Source organism: Gracilinanus agilis, chromosome 3 (genome assembly GCF_016433145.1).
Source record: "Gracilinanus agilis isolate LMUSP501 chromosome 3, AgileGrace, whole genome shotgun sequence".
Classification (NCBI taxonomy): domain Eukaryota; kingdom Metazoa; phylum Chordata; class Mammalia; order Didelphimorphia; family Didelphidae; genus Gracilinanus; species Gracilinanus agilis.
In genome coordinates, this window is record NC_058132.1 from 438,299,880 (window position 1) to 438,308,531 (window position 8,652).

The window sequence follows — 8,652 nt, forward strand, 5'->3', positions numbered from 1 at the left end:
TGGAGCTGTGAACTGATCCAACCATTCTGGCTGGCAATTTGGAACTATGCTCAAAGGGCTATAAAAGAATGCCTGCCCTTTGATCCAGCCATACCATTGCTGGGTTTGTACCCCCAAAGAGATCATAGATAAACAGAATTGTAGGAAAATATTCTTAGCTGTGCTTTTTGTGGTGGCAACAAATTGGAAAATGAGGTGATGTCCTTCAATTGTGGAATGGCTGAACAAATTGTGGTATATGCTGGTGATGGAATAGTATTGAGCTAAAAGGAATAATAAACTGGAGGAATTCCATGTGAACTGGAAATACCTCCAGGAATTGATGCAGAGCGAAAGGAGCAGAGCCAGAAGAACATTGTACACAGAAACCAATACACTGTGATAAAATAGAATGTAATGGACTTCTGTACTAGCAGCAATGCAATGACCCAGGACAATTCTGAGGGATTTGTGGAAAAGAATGCTACCTACATTCAAAGGAAGAACTACAGGAGTGGAAACAGAAGAAAAACAACTGCTTGAACACATGAGTTGAGGTGGACATGATTGGGGATGTAGACTCGAAATTACCACACCAATGCAACTATCAACATTTTGGAAATAGGTCTTGATCAATGACACATGTTAAAACCAGTGGAAATACGCATTAGCCATGGGGGTGGGGGGAGGTTGGGGGTGAAAGGGAAAGAGCATGAATTATGTAACCATAGCATAGAGAAATGCACATCGGGTATGGGGGGGACCTGATGGGGCTAAGGGGAAAGTAAGAACATGAATCATGTAATAATAATAACTTTTCTAAAAAATAAATATTATTAAATGTTAAAAAATTAAAAAAACAAATAAAAAAATAAAAAATATTTGTCATTTGGTGCCGTTCAACAGCAAGAGTAAAGTTACAATTTCCTCAGTATTATCAGCTCTCAAAAAGCTTTTCTCAATAAAGCATAACACTTGCATATTTCAGGTTTGAGTAAAAATATTAATAAATCAGATAAATGCACTTTTACCCTGAAGTTCTCTGCAGAGGCTATCAGTTGATGAAGATCTATGACAGTGAACATACTCTTGTCGATCTTGGCTCCCATCTGCTAAATATACTCACTAACAAAGTCAAAGATCAATTAAGAGATTGATGGTTCTAATTACCCCCTAAATAACTGTTTTTTACTTGATACTTTCACTAAGGGTAACCCTACCACAGTCCACTTCCCTGCAATGCTAATTTAGTATTTGACTTTATGCTTGGTAAATTGCTCATTGACAGCCCTGTAATGAGACTCAACTCTGTATGTGAATGAATACTGAACAGATTTCCTCCTCCTGGGGGAAAAAAGAGTATGAGAAAGAAAAACCCATACGCATAAAACTGATGAATGCCAAACGAACAATTTGCTTATGAAAAATATCAGGAAATCAGATAATTTCCAGGCAAAAGTTTTCTTGCCTCAGCCATATGGAGCAAGTGAAAGACTTTTAAATGCATGTTTTGTTTATGGAGATGTCTGAAAAATGCTAATGAAGACCAAGCAAATATCTCCAGAAGATATATGAATTAAACTGACAAGTGCCAAATGTGCTCCTTTCTTTCAAGATAAGGACAAAGGTAACTACTATAGAGTAGGGAATTTTAGTAATTATTCAGATTTCCAGAGAAGATTGTAAACTAAAAACCCTGACCATAATATTTTTTGATTCAATACATGTTTTCTTATAGAATAAAAATTAAAACAATATATGAAGTTCTAGAGGGTATGGTAAGGCTCCTTTCTACTTTTGCTGCTGGCAAACCCCATTTTCTCTAGAGCAGTGATGGGCAACCTTTTGAGCTTTATGTCAAAATTCACCACAAAAACGTGCATAACTTGGGTGGTGTGTCACTTCAAGAAAAAAACCATAATTTTGCAATATTTATAGTTTAAATAACAAAAATGTTTAATTGTAATATATAACTGTATTTAATAAACCAAAACCTGATCATTTAACTTACCTACTTAGTGACTTCTTTGTTCATCTGTCAGTTTCTTTTGTTGGTCTTGATATTATTTAACTTGTGTGGTGTTCTGTGAACTAAGATAAGTGAAGGGGAAGAGGAATTCTTTAACCTGCCTATTAGTGACTTTTTTATTGCTGAATTTCATTGGCTAATGAAAATTCATTTAGCCACTAAATCTTCAATTGAAGGTTGGAATTTTGTACACTTCAAGCCCAAGCAAAAGCTACTAACTTCATCTATCAATCTATTTCTTTTGTTGGTTTTGATATTATTTAATGCTCAGAATAAGGTCTCACAAAAGTACATAGAGGGGAAAATTGTGAGTAAAGCCATTGCTATATTTTCAGGGTACTAAAAGTGTCTGGTAATTGGTTCCAGGAACTCCAAATTTCCTGTTCGTAGTGGCACTCCTCTTGATTCTCCAAGCAGCACCTTTCCAGATTGGCAAGCTTTGACCTCAAGTTGACAAACACCTGAGCCTAGGTGCTGTCTTGAAATTCTGTAAGTTGCATCTTCAAATCATCAATTTGCAGCCATTTGAAACCATTTAATTCCAGACTACTGTACACTATTACATCAGGATACTTAATTATTTTCATGGTCTGTTCTAGGATTCTAAATTGATTAAATCTATCATTGAAGTAACAAATCTAAAATATGCTGGTACTTTATATGCAAGGGTTCCTTTTCACTTTGTACAGCTGCACTGGCCTTCTCAAAATACTTTGTTACTCAAGGAAAATACTTATAAATTTTAGTTTCTACATCTCACTTGAAAATTTTAAGTTTACTTTCAAAAGCTTTTCTGTATCCAGACGTAACATCAATACTTTTGCCAAAACCTTGTAACTTTAAATTCAGTTCATTAATATGAACAGAGAGATCTGTAAAAAACATCAGGGTGTTGACTCACTTATCATCAGTGAGCTGAGGAAAGTTTCCCAGATCCTTATCCTCAAGAAATAACTTAATTTCTTCAAAACACTCCACAAAGCTCTCAAGAACTTTGCCTTAACTCAGCCATCTTACATTATTGTACATCAGCAGTCCACTGTATATGGAATCAACTTCCAGTAAAAATGCAGAAAATTCTTGCTTGTGAAGGGGGAGAGCAGCTATTAAATTAACTATTTTTGTAACAACTGACATTAAGCCATTTAAGTCAGTGAATCCTGCCTTGTACATAAAGCCTCCTGATGGATAATACAATGAAAAGGCACAATCAGATGCCCAATAGCTTCTGTAAACAATTTGACAAATCCAACTTTCTTCCCCACCATGTTTGGTGTCCCATATATCATCACTGACATAACTTTAGAGATATCAATTCTTAGGTCACAGAATATTTGTATAACAACCTTACATATTTTGCTTCCTGATGTACTTGTTGGCACTGATACTAATTTTATCAACTCTTCTCTCATTGTGAGACCATCAGAATGTTGACCAATAATAGCCAACTGATCATGTGATGTGACGTCAGTAGTCACATCAAGTAGTAGACATCAAGAGAGATAAAAAAAATTTATAATTATGTCTCTCTTTAATTGATGTTGTACACTTGTGTTCAGTCTCATTATTTGGTCTTTTATGATATTTCTACTGAGTGGTAACTCAGATATTCTCTTAATAATTGCATCTTTATTCTGCGTATTGTGAAATAGAACTAGAGTACATCTTAGGAGAGTTTCTTTAATAAATTATCCTGCACTGAGTGCTTTCCCATGCTGAGCTATGGAGTAAGCAATGCTCAAATTTGCAGATGTTAAATTTGTAGGGCCTTTTATAAATTTAAGGATGGAATTAGATTGGCTCTTATAAAGGTGTAGCTTCCTGGAAATGTATTCCTTCCTTTCATTCTCACTTTTTTTCAAGAGCTGGGAATGATTAGTTTCAAAATGTCTATTTATATTCCACATTCTGGTTACTACCGTTTCAGTAGATAGCCATTTTTTTTCTATAATGCCATACATCTCAGCCCATGTCTCTTGAAAGGGTCAACTATTGCTACTACCACTTCCTTTACTTAACCTTGGTTTTTTATTTTTTGGGATCTCCATAAGGGAGGCAGTGACAGAAGGTAGAATTATAGATAGCTTGTTAGCCCTGCCAACAATTAGGGGTTAACTAGCCTAACTGGCCACAAAATGACACATGTAACTGTCTTTTAGGAAAGGGCAGGGTTAATAAGCAGAAATAGGGGTTAATAAGGATGCACAACAGTAATAGTAGTGAAACAGAGTCTGCACTATGCTGCAAGATGGCGTTTCTTATGTAAATGAAGATGACTGCCTCTATTCTAATGGCAGGAAACAGCACCCATAGCACAGGCCCTTGCCTCTCCCAACCTTCCTCTCACTTATCTCAGTAATGATGGTTAATTAGAAATCCACAACACCCCAGTGCAGTAGATTGATGATGGTTGCTGTTGTTATGTGGTTGCTGGAAATGGGAATCACAGGGCCCCCAGAGATGCATCCCCCATGGCATTCCACTGCTCCCTGCTCTGCTGACCAGAAATGAGGTCAAAGGTCCCCTAAAGGCCCAGAAGTCCAAGAACTAGATGCTCTGTGCCAGAGTTCTGTTGTTTTAGCCTATAGACCTCCAGCACAGAGTGTCTAAACTACACTACAGCAAATGTTTCATCCTCAACATGCAGCCCTATACTTCTCTGTATGAGGCCACATGAAGCCATGTGTCATCAAAAATGGCAACGTGTGTCAGTGCTGACACACATGTCATAGGTTTTCCATCAGGGCCCTAGAGTAAGTAGTTCTGCATTAAGGAAGCAACAAAAATAGGATAATGAAATGACACCTTCACTGAATAACATTATTGAGATAAGGTCCTGTGTACTGGAGGAGATATAGTGTTAACTAGTTTCATCATTCTTGGCTTTTTTCTGGTCTTAAAAAACAAACAATTAACAATCATTTTGCTAATGAGATCCAGTGTCCATCATATCTGAATAAAAAAATAACATCAACTAGAAAATGTAATCTTTAAAAAATGTTTTACTTTATTCTGCCATATTAGTAACAATGAGATGGAATCACAGAATTTGAATCATTCAACAAATATTATTAAGCACTTTTTCTAGAAACTATATTTGAGTTAGGGTTACAAAGATCAAACAGTCCCAGTCCTCTGTTAGGGGAAGCAGTGTATATCTAGGGATATTGTAATCATACTTCAAGTATCTGTTATCTAATCAATTTGAATATTCCCTCCAATGATGCATATTGCAACCTATTCCTTCCTGCCCATCTTCTGTGACCCTTGTTCAAGGCTTTACACAAATTTACCACAGTGGGTCCAAGTCAATTTTCAGGGGACCTTCCACAATTTTTTCTGACAAAGAAAAGCTATCAGTGGAAAATCTTGCCTGTCTACCTGTCATTCCTTGCTTTTTGCATATCACTAGCAAGTCTTTTCTTTCTGTCATACAATTCTATGCTTGCACTTTTATTTCTTTTCTTTAAAGTTCCAAATTGGTTATATGTGGCAGCCTACTAAAATCCACTTTGTCTCTGTACGATTTTTGTTTTTAATTTTTAGCTTGCCATATAGCAATACCTGTGGATTTTTAGTTTTAAAAAGACAAGGCTTCACAAAATTCCAAAGCTCCTCTAATAACCCTAAACTTTTCATGAACAACAACAAAAAGACCCATAGAAAATGTATATTTAAGTGAATATGAGATAATTTCCAGGGTGAGATGTGTGAGGCATTAGAAGAAAAAAACAAATATGTAACTAGGGGGAGGATTTGAATCAAGACCTCTGATTCCAAGTCTTATTCCACTGTACTACATCACTTCTTGTTGTTGTTGCTGAATAATTCAGTCATGTCTAACTAGTCATGACCGCAGTTGAGGTTTTCCTGGCAAAGATACTGAAATGGTTTGCCATTTCTTTCATCAGGTCATTTTATAGGTGAGGAAAGAAGAGCAGAGATGAACTTAGGAAAATGAATCTTCCTGATTTCAGGCATGGCACTCCATCCATTGTGCCATCTATGTTACTTCTAAATGTGCTCAATTCAGAAATTAATTCTCTCTTCATCATCATCATCTAAAATGATTATGTTACTTTCAAATTGTTTGATAATGAACTAGTCACAGGGTCACTGGCTTGGACTTACTCCTTAAAATGATCTTCACTACTAATTTTTTAGTTCCCAACAATTGCATTGTTTATTAAAAAAAAAAAAAAGAACAAGAAAGGAGTCTGGGACTATTATAAAGGAAGGATTAACTAGTTTCCATAGGATATCAAAACTATTCATTAAAGAGTGTGGCATTAGAATTTATCATCTATATTGATATTGTGGGGAAACATTCTCCTTAGATAAAGTTACCTCTGAGAAGAAGGAAACATATCTACGGGATTGTCCTGTTAGCTCCAATGGAATAAACAAGAGTAATTCTGTTGGTAGGGACTCCTGCCACCTTGGAGATTTCTTGTCAGCACAAGGAATTCAGATAAGACTAACCTCAGAAAAAAATATTGTGTCATTTAAAATCACTTGGGATACTTGGGACTACATTTCCCGTGATCCCTAATGATTTTCCTGTTTTGGATGACGTATTCAAGGTGAGGGACTGTTTGAAATTAGGGGGAAGTGACTTGGAACTTCCTCTTTAGTTACCTCAGCTCGAGGAGAAAGGAAGGTAAATGGCTGAGGTGAGGTTGGAATAGGTTTTTCTTACAGGAGCATGGTCAGTTTATCTCTATCAGCATGGCTTTTATTAAAATACTATTCTTCCTTTTGATCTCGGCCCTCATCATTTTTAATCATAACAATATTTCACTACAAGAACAAACCTGACCTTTAGCAATTTCTGTGAATGTCAGACTTGCACTCTTTTACCACTTTCATTCTGCCAAGAAATACCGATGATTAACCCTGTACTCAAGGCAGGCCTAAAAAGTTATAAAAGCCCAATCTTCACCCCAATTAGCTAATGAAGCACCCATTCCAAGAAGTCTTCCCTAAGTAGTCTTAGTCCTACCATCACCTTATCATTAATGAAGATATTGCAATAGTATTAGAAGTGATGAGGAAGGTGGTCTTCATTTTCCTCCAAATACTGATACATCAAAACTGATACATCCTAAGTTAAGTACTTTGTTCATGTGATACCCAAAAATTATACTTCAGATGGTAACAAGGAAACCATGGTTGATAGAGAAGTGGCCTTGAAGCCTGGAAGACCCAGGTTCAAATCTCATCTATGACTTTTACAGGCTATCTGTTCCTGAGAAATCCAATTAATATTTCAGAGCTTTAGGCAACTCTATGACTATAAATTGCACAGAAAGTGCTGACTTGGAATGGTAGAACAACTTTCTTTACACAGGGAGTTTTGTATGTCAATGAGTTACACATCAAAACACTATTACATATGATAACAAAAAGTTTTATTCTTCATTATTAAAAAAGAATAGGAAAAATAATTTGACTTTAAAGGAAAATTGTATCAAGGATTGGCTTTTAGCACATAGACAAATGAATTCATCTCTGTATTTCCAGAAGTCAAGGGAACCATGTAAGTATAAAAGTCTTATTTCCTCATATACTTTCTGAAAGCAAGAAATATTCTTTTTCCTATACTGCTTGAAAATTGTGGGTACTTAAAGAACTGAAATAATTATAACAGAGAAAATGTAACCTTTCTGAGAAATTAGCTTTCTTCTTTTTTAAAAATCAGTTAAAAATAACCCCATAAAGGGAAAAAAAATTCTCTTTTGACAAGACATTTCTTCTTTCCTTTCCATTATTGGCATTCCTTTCATCTGAAACAATAACCTGGTGCCAAGCTATAAAATACAACCAAAATTCCTCATTGCTACAGGCTTTTGTTCATGAATCTGTAAAAATAACTTCAACAATCTATGGAGTAGGTTGTTTTTGTTCCCCCAGAGACTAGGTGTCTCTGGCAAAAATGAAAAAGACATCAGTTGTCCATACTTTTAGAGGCCTGACACCTCCAACTCAACTAGGCTTTGAAGAATTACTAATCAGATGTTTTGATGGGCAGGGGGGAATTATGGAAGGAGAATGCATCTAATGATCACATGGAAAAGAAAAAGACTCATGCTTATGGCATTCTTTCATCATAATGCAGTTTTTTTTAACATTTATTAATATTCATTTTTAACATGGTTACATGATTCATGCTCCGCCTTTCCCCTTCAACTCCCCCCCCCCCCGAACTCCCCCACCCATGGCCTATGCGCATTTCCACTAGTTTTGTCATGTGTCCTTGATCAAGACCAATTTCCAAATTGTTGGTAGTTGCATTGGTGTGGTAGTTTCCAGTCCACACCCTCAATCATGTCCACCCCTACCAATGCGTTCAAGCAGTTGTTTTTCTTATATGTTTCCTCTCCTGCAGTCCTTCCTCTGAATGTGGGTAGCTTTCTTTACCATAAATCCCTCAGAATTGTCCTGGGTCATTGTATTGCTGCTGGTACAGAGGTCCATTACATTCAATTTTACCACAGTATATCAGTCTCTGTGTATAGAGTTCTTCTGGCTCTGCTCCTTTCGCTCTGCATCAGTTCCTGGAGGTCTCTCCAGTTCGCCTGGAACTTCTCCAGTTTATTATTCCTTTTAGCACAATAGTATTCCATCACCCGCATATACCACAG